Here is a 19,279-nt window from a genome sequence, read left to right on the forward strand (position 1 = left end):
ACTAGCGTCTGTGTTGTATCGTTCAGTGAGCATGTCGACGTTTGTGTCTGGAAGAACCTTCACGGTACGCATTGATTTTATTATTTAATCAAAAGAAAAAGGCTGTGGAAAATCATCGTTTGCTGGTAGAAACATTTGGTAAACACGCTCCTTCGATTAGAACATGTGAGACATGGTTTCGACAATTTAAACGGGGTGATTTCAATGTGAAAGACTAGTGCGCGCTCTGGTAGACTACAAAGTGCGAAGACGAGCAATTGCAGGCGAAAGTGTTAATTGCACAACGCTAACGACAACAGATGATTAATTTAAATCATGCATTTAATTCATGACAATGCGCCGTCTCACACAACAATACCAGTGAACGACACCTTGAAATCGCTTGGATGGGACATCCTCCCGCACCCGCCGTACTGCCCCGACCTGGCGTCATCCGACTATCATCTCTTCGCATCAATGGGGCACGCGCTCGCAGAGGTGCACTTCAGCAATTTCGGGGAAGTTGGAAAATGGCTCGACGAATGGTTTGCCGCAAGAGACAAGCAGTTTTTCTGGCATGGTGTTCATAACTTACCTGAAAGATGGGCGAAGTGTATAGAAGCCGATGGCCAATATTTTGAATAAACAAAATATGAATTTCCCTTGAAAATAACGAATTTTCTTTACAAAAAAACCCAGCAAAAACTTATGCATATACCTGATAAGTGTGATGCCCTATCCCTATGTATGTTTAAATATTGTAATTTATTTGGCAGGTGTTGTAAACCATAATGCTATATCTATAGTATCTTAGCATACGGTATACATAGCCATTATAATATTGTGTATACAATTTTTCAATAAAAACGATAATAAAACGAACGGGTTTTATATCTGTTATTCTTTAGAGCCTGTTTATTTGATTATCTTCGACCTAATGCGCGGTCCCAGTTAATAGGCGGTTAGTGCACGATTTGTTGAAGAACGTTTTACCAGGTTTTATTGCAATCGAAATATTTCTACATACCTAGTAAGGTAAGTGTGGGCCATTCTACAGAGCACAGTATGTACACTTGTTACGAGTGATCCACTTGTCAGTTTTATGAATAGTTCTTGGGCAAGTGAGTTTCACCTCTTCACGTAAGGTCCCGTTATATTATTGAATTACTCTGTATTTCTTTCTTCATCTGTGACTGATAGCTCGACTTTCGTAACAAAGCTATGCCTCGACTTGAGTCATATTCTTACACGAGTTCGTATTCTAATCGCTCATTGAAATCTCTTACTCATAGCATGACATAACGAAATGCTCTGTGCAAGAAATACATTTGTTAGTAGTCCATGCTCTGCGAATTAGTTTGATGGATGAAGCACTTACCATTGTCTGTGTTCCGGGAATGTAATAACCCTTGAGGGACATATTTCCTTTAATTTCTCTTTTCAACAAGAAGTGATAACCATCTTAGTAATTTCTTTACTATATGTGCTGACTCAAGGTTTGACCATGGAGACTGACAGCAGAATTTCCTTAGCATACTGTATATGACCTTTGAATTCCACCATCAGCTACTCCAGTGGCTCCGTTTTTCTGCAGTGAGACGCTCGCTTTAATGTTCTTTGATTGTCCAAGGCAGGAAGGTCAAAAATACCTTCGGACTGAACCTAATGGGAGTCATTTAGACAGATATTACATTTCTTATTACAGCAATAGCATACTTGAAAAATACAGTGTGAGTACGTGAAATGTTCCACATATTTCAGGTTTATATTTCGCGCCTACCTTCCCTACTTGAATGGATTAATGTAGAAATTATTTTCACGATTTATATATTAATTAATCAAAGTAAATAAATAAATAAATAAATAAATAAATAAATAAATAAATAAATAAATAAATAAATAAATAACTAAAAACCGAGCGATTTGTTTCGTTTGCACAGTGTAGGTCTCGTAGCTATCAGATTGCAGTCGGGAGACCGTTGTTTCGAATCCTGTCGTCACCAGATCTGAAGGTGGTTCAATCAATCAATCAATCAATCAATCAATCAATCAATCAATCAATGATCTGCATTTAGGGCTCTCGCCCAGGAGGCAGAGTCCCTATAAATTGTTTACATTTTCGAAGAACTTGAAAATTATGGAACATTTCCAATGATAATTTATTCCAATCCCACTCCTCGTCCTATAAATGCATATTTACCCCAATTTGTCCTCGAATTCCATCTTTAACTTCATACTGTGATCTTTCCTACCAAGCTCCATTCAAGATTATTCGTCTATACTGAGAGTCAACTCAAGACCTTAGCGGTCCCTTTGATGTTAGTCAGACTTCTGGTCGGTGAAAAGGCTTCCGCAGCGCCAAATAGTTCCCTAGGTTTGTTACTTGTTCCTGAAGTCAGGAGCTTTCTTCAGTTTGGTTAGATATTCTGGTGGACTGACTTGACGAATTAAAAAATTTTGCCCCGTATAAATATGAAAAATATATGTTATTCGGGTTCGTTACCAACTCTTATATTTCATACGTATATGGCTATGAATAATTATTGTTCTCATTGGTGTATTAGCAAAATAATAATTATTTAATATGATATTGGTATCTTATTACACTGTGTACTTAGTAAGCTTTGTTCGAGTTCATTCCATTGCTGATAAGTTCGCATAATTTGTGCGACGTTGAAGATGGATCCAAGAAAACTGTTGGCAATACTGACTGAACAGCATGTTCAGTATTCACAATGGCTGACAGCTGTGAGCAAGATGTGTGTGATGCTGTGACGCTTGAGTCCCCTAAGAAATACTTCAAAGCTAACAAAAGTGGAGAAAAATTAAGTAGGAAATCAAAACCAAATTGTTTTAAACGTTTACAGTAGCCTACGAGATTAGAATCCGCTGTGGACTGTGGAAGACGTGAAACAGACCGCGCAGCTGACCGGCGTTTCTGTGTACAGTGTTTATCCCGCTCGCTTGGAATTTAAACTCCACGGAAAATCCAACTCCCCAGTGAAAGGTCGATGTGTCAGTTCAGTTCAAGCTATGCACTCGCCGTAAATAAAACAGGAAGGGCCTTACCACGGCATGGGAATAGGATCCTTGGCGTATTTAATAACAATAATATATTATTATTATTATTATTATGATTATTATTATTATTATTATTATTATTATTATTATTATTATTATTATTATTATTATTATTATTATTATTATTATTATTATTATTTGTACTTTACTTTATATTCGTAACCGCCCTCTACCTGCAGAAATGTTGTCATGAGGGGATCATGAGTTCGTTTTTACCTTCCGAATGACGAGACTACAATATTTACAACATTCCTGGAAACATTGTATTTTGCAATCCGACTCACGGGTGGGGTTTTCAGCTTTTTGAACTGTGAGAAACTGCCACTGACAGTCGTTGCACGAGAGCGGAATCGTAATACTTATGTTGTAACTCCCCATGTGCCTCAAACAAATTGCATTATGAAATAAAAATAAACCTTGCTTCTCTTGCCTCGGTATTTGTCAGTAATCTGTAGGTTTTACAAGGTCAATAAAGGAATAAATAGGTATGGTTCGTAATCAAAGTACAGCTATGTGATAGGAAGTGATTTCGTTTGATGCTTCACTGTTTCAGAATGAAGTACTTGTCAGATAGACTCACGGCGTTAATGATAAGCTAGTTGTGGCGGAGATGGAAAACAGAGATGGGAAGGGGGAACAGGGAACGTGCTCACATGCGGAAGGATACTTTTTCTAAGCTCTTGACTTGAATTTCAGTATAGTTGTGCCAATTCTCCACCGACAGCTCGAAACATTCCACGTAGTCGAACATCTCGTCTCCTTACTTCGAAGTCTTCCCAGCCCAACATTTTCGTAACACTACTTCTTTGTCGGAAATCACCCAGAACAAATTATGATGTTTTCCTTTGAATTGTTTCTAGTTCTCTTATCTTGTAGTCCTGGCGAGGGTCCCATACACTCGAGTCATATTCCAACTGCGGTTTTGCCAATTAGTTGGGTTTTCGCAGGTTTCCCCATTTTACACCTGGCAAATGCTGGGATTGTACCTTAATTAAAGTCACAACCACTACCTTTCCATTCCTACCCTTTCCTTCGCCGAAAACCCCGTGGTGTGGGGTTAGCATTCCTCTTTCTTACCCGGAGGCCCCGGGTTCGATTCTTGGCCAGGTAAGGGATTTTTACCTGGACCTGAGGGCTGGTTCGATGTCCACTCAGCCCACGTAATTAGAATTGAGGAGTTATCTGACTGTGAGATAGCGACCCCGGTCTAGAAAGCCAAGAATAATGGCCGAGAGGATTCGTCCTGCTGACCACACGACATCCTGCAATCTGCAGACCTTTGAGCTAAGCAGCGGTCACTCTGCGTTCTTATTTTCCCTTAAAGAATCAACTGTAGTGGTTAATACTTCTCACCTCACATCAAGTGACCCAGATATTGTCGTTTCTTGTTCTTCACTACATAAAGAATTTCCTTTCTCTTTCCCATTCTTCTGATAACCTCGACTCGGGTCATCGAGCTCAATCCCACGTCCACAGTTCGAATCTTCCAGTTTATTCATTGTTTTGTTTTTCAGGATTCAGCACCTCAAAATTCTAACATCGATATTAATGTGAGGTTCTTGCTGTAGAAGATTTTCTGGTTTTGTTGAATACATTTCTGGCTTGACACATTCTTACCGGTAAAATCATTGTTCGCATTCACTATTGCTACTAGATATTGGCATTGATAGACTATTTGGACCGTTTCCCGATTACGTCTTAGTTTAAAATAAGTAGGAACATATCAAATTATAAATACCTCAAGAATCATGAATAGATGACGTGTGTTTCATAGAGGAAATAAAGTTCGACTGAAACTTGAGAGAAGATGGTTATAAATTTTCTAGTCATCAATAGAATTTGGAAGAATTTGCTAGCTTGCAGCTTATATGTATAGTAATGTATTTATTTGCATTGCATGTATAGCATGCCATTCAGCCAGGCCATTTGTATTAAGACGTTATCAAATTTTATAAGTATTATAAATACTGTTCAAAATCGTTATTATATTATGCATAAATTATCGAGAGGAGTGGTCGAGGTTTGTCTTCAGGAGGCGAGTGGGTTCGAATCCCACTGTCGGCTGTCTTGAGAATGGTTTTCTGAGTTTTCTCATTTCCAGGCAAATCCCGGGACAGTTCTTATTCATAGGCAAAAGCCGATTCCTTCCACCTCTTTGTCCAGTTTCACTCACCATCATTTATTTCATCGTCATTAGCTCCTCAACTGAAGATAGCGTCAGGAATAGCATCTCGCCGTAAACCTATGCCATATCATTTCATCTCACCTCAGCTCACCTCATTCCCGGCCCCGTATAAAAACCGGGACTAAAATGTGGACATACATACTTATTATGCATCTCTAAATATTATTAACCGAGCTCGAGAGCTGCAGCCGCTTAAGTGCGGCCAGTATATAGTATTCTGGAGATAGTGGGTTCGAACCTTACCGTCGGCAGCCGTGAGGATGGGTTTCCGTGGTTTCCCATTTTCTACCAAGCAAATGTTGGGTCTGTAGCCTAATTAAGGTCATGGCCGATTTCTTCCCACTCCTAGCTCTTTCCTATCCATCACCGCAATAAGACCTGTCTGTACCCGTATGACGTAAAGCAGCTTATAATATTAAATTTATTTATTTACATTCTACAGTTATAAATCGGTAGTGATAATTTAGGTGAATTTAACGATTTTTTGATATTGTTATCTGTATTTTTGAAATCAACTTTTAGGGGGGTTGTAAAAAAAAACATTTCAGCCACATCCTTTTAAACAGACTCCAGCTGCTTATGTTTCTAATTTTAGCTGAGACGGAGATTCAGAAACGTTTGGTAGCAGGTATAAAAAGAGTTCTTGTGTGTATGCTACTGTATTCAAATTCTATTCTTGTTTTATTGTTATTTTTACTTATTCTCTTTTTTCTTTTTTTTTCTTCAGAAAGATACATTCAAGCTCAATAACAATCATCATCATTCGTAATTTCTTGAAAGTTAAAGATATCAATCAAAAGAAACTAATGAGTTATGCATGAAGTTATCCTTCATGTTACGGAGCATGAGCGCAGAACAGTTGCTGTCGGATGACCTAATATCCGAGACCATACAAGTTCACAAGTATTCAATGAATTTCACATATTCATTGGTCTGATTCATGCCATCGAAGGGCAAATATTTTTTCGTTTTTATAGCATAATAATCTTAGTGCTGGCTGTGATGTCTACGACGACAGAACAAAACGTGGACTGTTATTATGGCAAGTAGAACTTAACGGTTCAGTAACCTCAGAATTCTCTTCTGTGTAACATAGTAGGTATTCGGAGCGAGAAAATATTGTATCCACTTTGAATTAGGTTCGTGTGTTATGCTTGCATTGATATCTCCAGGCAGATTAGTGTGCAATAATTAATAATTACTACTGGTATCGAGTTACGCTGGCAGCTGGATCCAGTATTTAAAGGATCATACACGCAGGTGTGGCAGCTACTATCAGGAATTACTTTTTATTCTCTTTTCTTCGTCGATTATACGAGTTAATGGTGCAGAAACGCGTTCTTAAGGTGAATAATGTTTAACCAGAAAGTCTGGCAGGTGTTGGAAAAGATCATAGAGCATTTCGACATTGGTGGTTTGGTTCGATGGCTGGTGTAAATTTCCATGGGTCTCAGTTGATCGACAGCCTTGCCCCTTCCCTGAAATCCAAGGGTTAAGGAAATGTTTTGCTTGAAGTTAATGTTATAATATACATTTAAAGTAAATTTTTTCTCAAGCATAGGGTTCGGTTTAGAAAAAGTAGAACTCGAAGACAGAACATTTTATACCTATAGTAACTTGATGATATCTGGAAATATTCACGTTTCAACAACTTAAATGGTAGCTGGTGCAATGGACAGATGCCTTCGTAAACTTAAACGTTTCAACTGAAGGTAACGCATAGTTCAGAGATTAGAAATCTAAGAAGACTTCTTGGAGACATGGAATGTCTATCATTGCCATCTATATCTCGAAATATTTGAATTGTTGGTATTAACTCGCATATATATCGTGCTATGTATTAGTAAAACCCAGTTATAGGAAGCCGAATTTTCAATAAATTCCATCTCTCGTATTAATTCATGTTTATACGGTTTGATCAATTTAATTATAACTCCCACGCAAATGAACATTAAGTGATATATTTCATTTCTTCGCGATCCTCTTTTAGTCACTACACCTGGTTATAACATAGGTTATTTTATAGAAGAAATGGAAACAGGGGTGTAGCCAAGGGGAGGGGAGGTGGGGGATTACTGGGTGGTTAAAACCCCCTCCCCCATGGAATGTTTACCAAAATATAGAGAAACTGACAATAAACAATAAATTAAATAAACATTCAGAGACATAACTGTAAAATCGACAGATTTCTTGAATCTATTTTCTAAGAAGCCTCTAAAGCTGGATTTTAGATTGTAAGCTATACAACGATTGACCTTGATCGTATTGTTCTTGTAAAATGTAAAATTTTGTAGTGTACTGCAATCTGAATATCAACATAATTCACTTGTACCAGTGTCATTATAATGACAGGTCTCGCTTGCGCTCACCAAACAAGCACCTTCATTGGGTTCTATCATAATTTTGTAACTATAACCCCTCATCAGCCGATGCTGCCTACGCTACTCAATGTTAGAACGATAAGAAATCGTAATTAATAATATATTTAGTATACGCGTAGATTAATTGTATTTTTGAGTAATTTTTAACAACAGCACTTCAAAATTTTACTAACAGTACTGCAGAACGTTTTTTCAGCTATCATTTAAGGAAGAATGACAAAGTTTTATATTTTTTAAAATAATTTATTTTTAAGTTAATAAAATGTAGAAACAGACCACGTCCTTGTATATATGTAGCGTACATAAGCATTTCGACGACTTGCAAGACGTTATCCTGTATATCTAGGCTCAAAGGTTCATCCGTGACCTCGTGAAAATTCACTAAGGAGCTGAATGAACACAATTCTTGTGTTGGGACCGTGAAGTTTTTGTTCGATTCTTAATCAAGCCTTCGAAATTTAACCGCGTATGTTTAATTCTTAAAGTTGGCGAATGATACAGTTGCCTCTACCTTAATCGGTGTATCTGTCTTACAAGGACTATACACTACTGCGATAGACAGACGATAGAAGAAGGAAAAATTTAGAGGAAGTTAGGGTCATGACAGTTTAGTCACATCGACACAGAATTATTAAGAAGCTTACTCGAACAAAGGTAAACATGATTCCTAACACTTTCGGGTTATGGAGTTCTGAGATCAGTTCCAGGCCGAGTCATGTGTTTATAATATTTTGTGATTAATTCTTGAGGCTCAATGGCTGATACGGACGCTGTCCCTCTCATCAACGGTCTTCCTTACAAGGACTGCACCCGACTGAAATTACCACCCGAAAGAAAATGAAGAAAGTACTTTGCGAAATTTAAGGGAATGATACTTCAGTCACATCTAGACTGACTTCACCTCAGTAAATTCAGACCTACAAGAACTACAGATCCCATTAGTGACCACAGAGAACCGATCTCAGTACCGACAGGTCATCTTACATGGAGTCTTCCCACTGACCCTCACAAGCAAAAGGAGTGCAATGACCACCAGACCTAACTGGACGGATGGAAGGAAGCAGGCACGCATCCAGAAAACGAAAGCAGTAGAAGACCATAAGAGTTAAGACGACCTCCGATGTCCCTAGCAGACCAAGATGAACCGACAATAAATAAATAAATAAATAAATAAATAAATAAATAAATAAATAAATAAATAAATAAATAAATAAATAAATAAATAAATAAATAAATAAATAAATAAATAAATAAATAAATAAATAAATAAATAAATAAATAAATAAATAAATAAATAAATAAATAAATAAATAAATAAATAAATAAATAAATAAATAAATAAATAAATAAATAAATAAATAAATAAATAAATAAATAAATAAATAAATAAATAAATAAATAAATAAATAAATAAATAAATAAATAAATAAATAAATAAATAAATAAATAAATAAATAAATAAATAAATAAATAAATAAATAAATAAATAAATAAATAAATAAATAAATAAATAAATAAATAAATAAATAAATAAATAAATAAATAAATAAATAAATAAATAAATAAATAAATAAATAAATAAATAAATAAATAAATAAATAAATAAATAAATAAATAAATAAATAAATAAATAAATAAATAAATAAATAAATAAATAAATAAATAAATAAATAAATAAATAAATAAATAAATAAATAAATAAATAAATAAATAAATAAATAAATAAATAAATAAATAAATAAATAAATAAATAAATAAATAAATAAATAAATAAATAAATAAATAAATAAATAAATAAATAAATAAATAAATAAATAAATAAATAAATAAATAAATAAATAAATAAATAAATAAATAAATAAATAAATAAATAAATAAATAAATAAATAAATAAATAAATAAATAAATAAATAAATAAATAAATAAATAAATAAATAAATAAATAAATAAATAAATAAATAAATAAATAAATAAATAAATAAATAAATAAATAAATAAATAAATAAATAAATAAATAAATAAATAAATAAATAAATAAATAAATAAATAAATAAATAAATAAATAAATAAATAAATAAATAAATAAATAAATAAATAAATAAATAAATAAATAAATAAATAAATAAATAAATAAATAAATAAATAAATAAATAAATAAATAAATAAATAAATAAATAAATAAATAAATAAATAAATATCATGGAGGTAGAACTCTGCAGGGCCTTGAACTTCCAAGTGACCACTGTTCAGCCCCAAGGTCTGCAGATTACTCCCAGTTGATCTGAAGAAGGTTAAACTGACCTCGAACCAGCGCTAAGATGGAGGTAAAAATCGCAGACCTGAATGGGAACCGAAGCCGGACCTCCCGGGTAAGAGAGAGCCGTACTGCGCTTAGATCAGTATCATTTAACACTTATTACGGGTAGGCCACATGAGAGTTTGGACTTCCCAACTCGAATCCTCTCGTTGATGGCTGCTTTGAATGGAGAAGCACAAACAAGCCTGTTTCTTTTAAAGACAAGAGCCACTTACTGTATTTTCTTTAACGTCAGAATGAATCACAACAATAGTTAAGGGAACTATCTCAAGACATTTCAATAGAGACAAAAGATTCTTAACGAACGAACTAGTGCTACTTCTCCAATTTCCACAGGCATTGTCCTCGCACATTGCTGAGAGTATTCAGTGTTTAACATGTTGGTACCCCTAGGGGAGTCATAATAACATTTCCGCAAGATGTTTATCTTCTCTCAAAACTTCCTACAGTGAAATTATTTCTCAAGCCGGATGTTTCAAGTTGAAGAAAAGAGACGATGGGTGGGAGCGCTTTATTAGAAACAAGGTCGTTCTCAAAGTCTCAGAGCAAAGCAGACCACGCAAATGAGAGCCGTGTGAAGACGATGCTGGAGTGCAGACACATCGATTGCTCTACCGTCTGATCGAGTGGATTGTGAAAGAAAGGGATACTCATCACAAAACTAACACAGTAAACAACTTCTCCAACCAAATTAGGATTGACAACTACAACCCACAAACTACCTTGTCACAAAATTAAATATGTGTGTGAATTGCTCTCATAAACTACTTGGGCATCTGGGCGTGAAACGTGCACGTTTTAAGACTCAGTCTGAAAGTTCATATCTATGAAATTATCTCTGCTAAGACTAACAAATTTTGATAATATTTTAACACCAAGTAGGGAAAAATGCAGGCATAATACCTACTATCTATTCCTCTTAGTTCATCAACAGGGATGTGAATAGCATCCAACTGGATTTGAGATTCAAATTTCTCCGCAAATGTAGGTAGAATTTTCATGGAATATATTATTTTATGCCACACACAATTATTTTTGTGTGAATCAATTACATTATTACCTACAACAAGGACCTCTAAGTGTATCCGGCCGTGTTGGAGATTTTAATCGCGTATGATTAATTCTTCAGGTTCGGGGACTGTGGTTTGTGTTTGTCCCAACATTCCGCTCTTCATATTCAGAAAACACACAACAGCACAGAAACACGCAATAGTGATTACACAGCCCTCCACAACGTCAGGAAGATCACCCAGCCGTAAAACAGGGCCAAATTGACATGTGCGACAAAGACTCACCCGCGACCCCATAAGATGCGGGAAAAGTGGCAGAAGAAGAAGAAAAAGAAGAAGAAAAAGAAGCCTACCGAATGCAAGCTTACATAATTTCTATCTGAGCAGGGAGAACTAAATTAGAACAGGATGTCTAATGAGGCATCATATTGGCAGCGTGAAACAGTGGAGACTTCAATTGCATATGGAACACGAACCTTGAATGATCGTTTACGATGCGATTCTTCTTACTGCCGGGAGACTTCAATGATAGGGTAGAAGACGAACGTTACTCAACACGGCATCTGAAGGGCATTGGAGAGCGCTGCAGTACTGGTCTTCACGCGGCGTCTGAGCTTACTCCATAGCTGATAAATCTGCATGACCTTGCGTACACAGTGAAGATATTACTGATCTAGAAAGTAACCCATTTACTGACACCCAGATAACCACTGATTAATGATATCTAACCTTATTGCTTTTTAAGTACCTCAATATTCTTTTTGCCCGTGATTAAATTCATGGCTAACCAGGTAATTTATTTGAAATAGTCAACATTAGATTACTGTTTAATGGTACGGCACACATGAGTGACGCGATTGCACGTTCCGTGTATTGGATTATGGAAATGAAGCAACTGATATGGAATTATGGTAACCGATATTTGTGCGCCCACCTTTGGTTAATAACACACTCAGTGTGCAGTCTATCACATGATACAGGATATGATCGGACATTTGGCAATCCCGAGCTGCTCAATGGGTTGGTTTACCTTCGGTCGTTCCGGGAAATGGCCAGCTCGTCTTTACATGAACATTATTTTTTTACGTCGCACCGACACAGATAGATCTTATGGCGACAGTGGTAAGGAAGCGGCCGAGGCCTTAATTATGGTATAGCCTCAGAATTTGCCTGGTGTGAAAATGGGAAACCAGGACTGTCAGGGCTGCCGATAGTGGGGTTCGAACGCACCATCTCCCGGATACAAGCTTACAGCTGCGCGCCCCTAATCGCACGGCCAACTTGCCTGGTGGCTCATCTTTACATGAGCATGTTCTATATGAAATTGATCCGCAGTGAACAGTTTTTATGTCACATACGAAATTTTATGAAAAAGTCATGTGTTATGCTTTATTGGTTACATATTTGTTTTCTTTGATCATCAATGCATGCATATTCTCTAATTTTTAGACAATAGAAATCGTCCCCTCCTCCACAAATTCATTACACAGCTGGCGATGTTCTGTTCTTCAAAACTCGAATGCAAACTCTTGAGACGTAAGACAATTATTTGCAAAGGAACTCTCAAGAGTCTGAAAGGAACCCCTTCCATTTGGGATATATGCACAGTTTTTATTTTCTGATTCATTCTTCTTTCCTTTTGCAAGTCACGCACAAAGAAATTAAACAATCTAACGAAATAACACCCGTTACACGTTCACATTAACCTACAAAGAGTGAAGTCAATCCACCAAACATAACACCCTTATCGACATCACGAGTTAAACATTACATTATCAGGAAGTGAGGGCCCTTGGCCAAATAGTACGGCACTGAGAGACAAGTATAGTAGCGCATTAGCTCTGATCAAGGTTCTTAGCCTCCGATAGTGAAAGTATAACTAACCGCTGTGATTCATTGATTGGAGAATTAACGGGCCACTGAATTAGTTTACTGATTATGGCGCATGATTTGCTGTCGTATTGCACAACACCTAGGTTAGGAAATTCCTTAAACACCTGGAAGTTTAAATATAAATCATAGGTACCGGAGTTTCAATTTAATGCACATGGGCCATCCTTTCTGCGATGAACGATAAGCGGTAAGCAAGCGCTGAGTTTGTGTGACCGATAGCATAAGAAAATTGTAAAGGAAAATATGAAGAATTGTATCCATATCTTGCACCGTCATTTGTGCAATAATAAATGAATTTGTTATTTGTACCATATATTTGGTTAGGAATTTAGTGTGTTTTATAATTATCTATACTTCAGTCATTTTAGACCTCCATATGGTAAACCCCCATTTCGATTAAATAAATAAAGATGGTTACACAAATCTGAAATGCAGAAAAGGTTAACTTCATTAATGATTTGTCATCAATAAGAATCTAAGAATAAGAAGCAACAATCCAGAAAGGAGTGAGGCAAGGCTGCAAGAGAAATATGGTAAAGGTAATCGCAATCCAAGGAGAGTAAATGACAACTCTGAGATTTACTGACGATATTATCTGAGTCTTCAGAAGATCTGGATAAACTGGTGAATGGTACGACCAGTCTTGGAAAAAGAGCACAAGATGGAATTAAATCAATCAGTTTAATATATTAACTCAGTTTCCAAATTTTGAAAGTCCTTCTTCTGGTTCTATCTTCATCATTTTGTCTTGCTGATATGTTTGGTCATTCCAAAAACTTCCTTCCTAGTCTCACAACATCCTCGTCAAATTTTCTTCCAATTTTGTCGGCAGCATATTTGACGATCTTCACTCTTTAATCTCTCACTGCTACTCTTCACGCTTCTTCTAGGTTTCATTCTATCACCTTCTCCAGTTACACGCTGGAGAATATTGGTGACATGCAGCATCCCTGCCTTACATCTCTTTCAGTTCCAATCTCTTCCGTCTACTTTGACCATCACTCACTTCCCCGTGTAAACCTCTTTTGTCGAGCTTCCCTCATTCCAAAATACCTCAGAATTTTGACTAGTGTTGACCTGTCCAGATTGCCAAAACATGGTTTCAACAAAAAGGAAAACCTGAGTAACTTTGTACCCCTATTGGGTATGCAATTTTTCATGCAGAACTGTTCCGCAGGACACTAGGAATAATACAGTCGTATTGCGTTTAAAGCACCTTCGTAATTATCCCTACAACTTTGTAGCTACAAAGAGATTAACTTGAATAACGGATTACTGTTATTATCAGAGTGAGTTATAAATTTCACTTACTTACCTTCAATGATACTAAGTGCTGATATATCATGGGAAACAGGAGAATATGTCTGCATTAGTTTTAATAATACCATAACTTATCCGACCTTGCTAATAAAGCGAGTTTGTCTAGCCTTCAAACTTATGAATATGTAATTTAAAAAAGTGATGAAAAGAAGTTTTCAGATATATATTTAATAAGCAAGAGTGACGTAAGATGGTGTACGTTAGAAGGTCAGGTACCGGCTTGCATACTTAACGGAGATGCATTATGTCATGCCAGGGATATTTTATGTATTCAGCAGTTTTGGATCTGACCCCCACTGTCTTCCGCATTTTTATCCTGCTGTGGTTCTGAGTCTTGACTGAAGAACTCTAGAACGGAACGGAATCGATATAAATATAATCGGATGACAACAGTAGAATTATGAGATGAATATCGATCGTGATATTATTAAGATATTATTATTATTATTGATCATCATTCAGAGTGGCGCAAACGTCACTGGACAGTTGGTTAAAAGAAAACGAAAGTAACAGCAAGACGTAGTACAGGAGGAAGTTTTGACCCGTTAAGTTGTTATTACCAAATGACGATGATTACACTTTGTGGAGTTGGTATACAATGCTATGACAAACAAAACAAATACGATAATTAAACTAGTGCATTGTTGAAGGATTGATCTGTGAGACGTGCTTACAGCTGTAGTTTTCCGAATTGTCACGATTTCAAAGAAAGGAGAAAGGATTTTTGGGTCAGAAACACGTTATAAAAGTGGTGCTACTGCAGTTGTTAATGAATGGGAACAATACTTTAGACCAAAACCACCGACTAGACAAACAGTGTACAACATACGGAATAGATTTGAAGAACATGGATCTGTCACAGATGTACCAAGATCTGGCAGCCCAAGAACTGTCACAAGTGAGGAAAATGAATTAAACAGTGACAAGGGATAAGTATTTCAGATAAGTATTCAGAGTTACGCGGTGCCAGGACTTACGACGTGTGCTGAAAACCTTCAAGAAATTTAGTTTCAGCACGATGGGGCACCGCCACATTATGCCACTGCCGTTATCGATTATTTAAACGAAACTTTCCAAACAAAAGTGATTGGCCGAACGGCAGATATTGACATGCCTCCACGTTCACCAGATATCACGTCGTTGGATTTTTCTCCTATGGTGTTGTCAAGGGCTCTGTTTATTCTAAAAAGCCTCGGACCCTTGCTGAAATGAAATACAAGATACACGAGGCATTTTATGATTTGGGCAGTGATACCACACTATGCCATAGAGTATGTAACAGTGTTCCAAAAATACTTGAAAGATGTATTCGTGCAGACGGAAAACACTTTGAACATAACATAAATTCAATCTTTTGTTTAAATCAGTGCCCAGTGATTTTTGCGTCACCTTGTGTATCATACATTAAAGGCAAGCATACTCTTCTCAATCCTGCTGTTCTCTTCACTTCCTTGTAGTCCTTACATACAGTCTTGTATCTGACATCCTAGAAGTATGTCTTCCTTGGTATTCGTTTCTTTCCTAGTATTCTTCCTTCAAAGACATTTACTATGAAGTCACTATGTCTCAGTATATGACCTAAAAGTGTTAATGTCTTTCCGTATCCTTTATTAGTCTCCATTGCTCACTGACTTCCTTTAGAACATCTCAATTCGTCTTTCTTTTTGAGTCCAGCATGTCTTCGTCAATTTTCTCCAAATCTGCATTTCAGTTGTTTTCCTTTTTCCCATTAGTCCAGCTCTCACAACCGTAAAGTAGTTCAATCTAGACAAAGGATTCTAAAGAATCCTTTTTTATGTCAAAACTTATTGTTAAAAGATTTTTTTAAATTTGTAAAGCCTGTTTAACAAGAGCTATTCTTGTTTTAATTTCCTTAGTACATCTATTGGCTTTCTAAGTAACAGAAATGTTGCACTTGTTCTATTTTGGAATTTCCTCTTCTTATGTTTGTATTCCCTGCCATCTTTGGGTTTTCTTACTATTGATATTTTGTAATGTTTCAATGTATCGCACATATTCTATTTAATTCCTTTTCGGAGTCTGCTACTATAGAAATATCATCAGCAAATCTAATACTGTGGATTATTTTCGAATTTACATTTATTCCCTCAGTCCTTTCCTTTAAAACACACATTGATTCTATTATTATTATTATTATTATTATTATCATTATTGATATTAGCATTATACTAGAGGACTCGTACTGTTCCACAGCTTTCGTTATGAATAGGTCCAATAACTCGTCTTGTTTGCCTGCCATAGTCATATAGTCTTGTCTTCTTTTATGGTGTTACGAACATTTAATAAAAAGCGCGTTATTGTATACCCCAATTCGTGGTCATAATTCATTCATTCTGGCGTCATCATGCCGTCTGTTTGGTAAAAATCTGTCCATATATTTTTTTTTAATCCTGCAGTTCTTGATGTAAAGCTTGGTATTGTGTCGTAGAAGGCAATATTACTTTGGATCGCAGTTCTTTTATATAGAACGGTTGTCTTGTAAGCTAAGGAGCTACCTACTGTAAACTCTTTTAATACGTAGATTATTAAACAAGTAAATGCCTTTAACTTATTAGGCAATAAAACCACTTCAGATGGAAAATGTTCAGCCGAAATAAAAGAGCAGAACTGGGCAGGCAAAGGTCACCTATTAAAAGAAAAGGGTGTTGCCTACATCAAGGAAACACAAAGATCAGACCTTCTTCGTTAGTATTTTGGAATTCCGTGAGTAAGTGTTCATTATTACACATGTATGAGGACTTGTGTATCCTAACCTAACCTAACCTAACCTAACCTAACCTAACCTAACCTAACCTAAACTGCACTGTGTGTTGCGCAAGTTCACGTAATGAGAGACGTTGTTACTTAATATATAGGATCGCTTCAGTAATTTTCATTATTTGTGACGATAAAAGCAATTGTGAAATATCTAGTTAGCGATCTCTATTCAGGAAAAAGATTCGTGCGCCCTGGGTGAGAGGCTCTTACCAGTGACGTTGGTGTTATGTTGAAGTCGAGACGGAAAAATATTGTAGGCGTTAGTATTTAACTTAAGTCGCGCGCGAAACGTTCTCCATTTGCAGTTGCAGTCTTCGACAATCATGAGTCGAGGAAGAATGCTGGGTAATAAGCGCTGTTACAAACTTCATCTAACTCAAATGTTAGAGAGAAGACCTATTGTGCTTTATTCTTGCATTTGTATTGCGACTCTCAGAAAGTTCTATATTAATAACAGTGTTATTGGTTTTACGTCCCAATAACTACTTTATACGGTTTTCACAGATGACGACCTGCCGGAATTTTGTCCCACAGGAGATCTTTTACATGTCACTAAAACTACGGCTGACGTATCTGAGTACCTTCAAATACCAGCGGACTGGAGCCAGGATCGAACCTGCCAAATTGGGCTCAGAGAGCCAGTGCCTTAACAGTCTGAGCCATTCATCCCGACACTCTTGTGAATATTGCGTACTGACATGTGACTGAAATAATGACTAATTTCCATTAAGTAATAATTTGTTTCTGTAATATACGGCTAATCGTTTCATTTTTTTAAATCTAATGCAGACTTTGCCTCTCACTTCAGTAATTCATTTTACTCTTACGCCCCGAAAAATTATGGAAGATATATTTATTTTAAATGAAGTTCAATGTGAGAGAAAGCCTAACGTGCGACCACTTGTGTTACAATTCTGGAGCGCCCACTCGCGAGTTAAAGTAAGTTAGACATGTGATGGAAAATAAACATCTCTGCCTCCCAGCGACAACAGAGTATTCGAAAAGAAAGCCTCCAGGGTATAGTATAAACAATGCTTGGCACGCGTAATCCAGTGTCGCGTGACTAGAGTCCGTAAAACCACGACCAGCTCATTACGACTGCTCCAGAGAACGGTCAGCTGCGTTCATCTTCAGTTCCTTCTCGCATCTGTTCGTGCCCTGACACACATTCTACGCAGGATCTCATTTTAGTTCCTTGCGGTACCCCTACTAACCTCAGACCTGTACAATTCCTGTTGTACACAATGTAACAATACGATGAAAGAAATTTATGCAGTTCAGTTGCAGTCGAAGAAGAAAAAGAGCGCATTTGACGATCAAATATCCCTGCATTGTTAGTATTTTAGTGAGCTTTAATTTTAATTTTAACTTTTACGAGTTTTAGTAAAGGTGCAAAGGAGGGGCATATAAGTCAATGGTAAGATCACAATACGGTATCGTTCCAGTGTTATGGGATCCTCGCCAGGGCTAATTGATATAAGAACTGGAAACGATTAAAATAAAAGCTTCATGATTTGTTCTGGGTGATTTCCAACAAAACAGTAGTGTTACGAAAATGTTGCAAACTTTGGGAGTAAGGAGACGAGCTGCTCGACTAAGCGGTATGTTTCGAGCTGTGAGGTGAGAGATGGCTTGGAATGACATTATTATTGGCTTAACATCAGTTTTAAAAATAGGAAATATCATAAAATGAAGATAAATTTGGAAGTGAAGAGGAAAAATTGGGGTAAATGTTCACTTATATGAAAAGGTGTAAGTTATTGGAATAATTTATGAAGGGACATGTTTAACCAGTGTTCAGTCACTTTGGAATGATTGGAATCATTCCCCGAGCTATAAAAGCTGTCCATACCGAGTTAAAGCCTGTGACCTGGTCAGGAATCGAACCCAAGTTTCACTGAACCGAAAGCCAGTGCGCCGATCATTCAGCGAAGGAAGTGAGATTCCTCTTTTTTCATGAACTAAAAACATCTTCAACCACGCACTTCCTGTGGAAGATTTATGCACTTCTCTAGACTACATTTTATCCAAACAGACGGTTTGTAATATTACCTGTTCGTCTAAACGTGCTGCTGTAAAAAATGAGCCCAACTAGCCACGTTAAATGTTATCTTGTAGGAGATAATTCCCCGTGACGTGAATCAGCGTGCCGCGGTGTAAACTTAGTCAATCTAGTTGCGGTTCCCACCTCACATTTAATGAGCTAGATAACCGCAGTGGGCCTGTCCGAAACAGCGTTGCTAAATACTGTGGGTGTTGAGGAAAATATGAGTCAAGGCGAGGAGGCAAGGACCTGATTAGACAAGCGGAGAGTATTGCAATAGAGCTGAATAAT

The sequence above is a fragment of the Anabrus simplex genome, chromosome 14, assembly GCF_040414725.1.
Source record: "Anabrus simplex isolate iqAnaSimp1 chromosome 14, ASM4041472v1, whole genome shotgun sequence".
Lineage (NCBI taxonomy): Eukaryota > Metazoa > Arthropoda > Insecta > Orthoptera > Tettigoniidae > Anabrus > Anabrus simplex.